This window comes from Corvus brachyrhynchos, unplaced genomic scaffold (assembly GCF_000691975.1).
Source record: "Corvus brachyrhynchos isolate BGI_N302 unplaced genomic scaffold, ASM69197v1 scaffold30, whole genome shotgun sequence".
NCBI classification, from domain to species: Eukaryota; Metazoa; Chordata; class Aves; order Passeriformes; family Corvidae; genus Corvus; species Corvus brachyrhynchos.
In genome coordinates, this window is record NW_008235742.1 from 676,778 (window position 1) to 678,176 (window position 1,399).

The following is a 1,399-nucleotide window of genomic DNA, read 5'->3' on the forward strand; positions in this document are numbered from 1 at the left end:
CCTCTCCGGTTTTCCCAGGACGAGCGGATCCCCCCAGTCCAGCACCTTCCACCAGCCCCGCCTCATCTATGCACCCCCCAGGATTCAGTGACCTCATGGCAAGCCTGGATGGGTCCATCCCTCATTCCTCCTCATGGATCCCGGGTTGGGATCTGCCTGGGAGCCGGGCACGGGACTTGAGGCCGAGCCGTGTGCCGGCTGTTGGGACCAGGGGGGCTCATGGAGAGGAGCTGGGGTCAGGCAGGGAATGGACATGCTGTGAGACCCCCAGAGTGAGGGGAAGCAGGGACAGGCCGGCACAGCCTTGTTATCCCAGGAAAGCCTCGTTATCCCGGTGGAACCTCGTTATCCTGGGAGAGCCTTGTGATCCCAGCGGAACCTTGTTATCCCGGCACAGCCCATTGCTTTTTTGCACAGGAGCCAGTGGAGGCAGGGGGAGAACGTGAGTGGGACCATGCAGGGACACCCCGACAGTGCCAGGCTGGTGGGGACTCCCTTTCCCTGCCCCCATGGGGGGGGCTACCCCCATGTACCCCCCCTCAAAACCGCTGCTCCCCTGGCACTCCCCCCCGGGTTCCCCTGGCTCTCACTGCTGACCCCCCCCAAACTTGAGCATTTTACCAAGTACACACTAATAAGGGGGGGGTCCGTAGTTACTGATCTCTTTGTACCTGTAAAGCGCCGTAGCAGGAAGGGGAGGGGGTGTGGGGGGGCTGCACCCCTGCAGACGGGTTCGGGGCTCATTCAGGGGAATTTTTTTCTATGATGATGGACCTTTCCCTGTTGAGACTGGAGCGAGGTGGGTGAGGGGTGAGTGGGGGGTTTCTCTGGAGAATGAGCTCCACCCCCCAGCGCTACCCTTTGGGTTAAATAAAGGTTCCACACGGTTCTGCCCCTCCCAGAGCGAGGGGCCCTTTTAAAAGGGAACAGAGGAATTTGGAGGAGCTGGAAATTGCATTTAAATAAAAGTAATTAAGTGATAAATGATGTCATGGACACTGTCTAAGGGGGGGTGTGTGCCCAGGAACCCCTTTCTTGAGGGTGATGCCCCAAGGGCTGGGGACGGAGTACTCTGGCAGATAGGGTGGAGGGAGAACAGTAGGAAGGCACTGGGAGAACAGTAGGAAGGCACTGGGACCACTGGGAAGGAGGATTGTGGGTACTGGGAGCAGGGGGAGGGGGGTTGGAGGGTGTGGGCACTGGGAGCATGGGGCAAGCGTGGTGGGGAATACTGGGAGCACTAGGAGGAAGGGTGGGGAGTACTGGGAGCATGGAGAGACAAGACTGAGCGGCAGTAGAAAGGCAGTATAGGAGGTACTGGTGGCACTGGGAGTACGGGGAAGGCCGGACTGGAGGGCGCGGGCCGTGGGAGCACTGGGGATACTGGGAGCGCTGACTA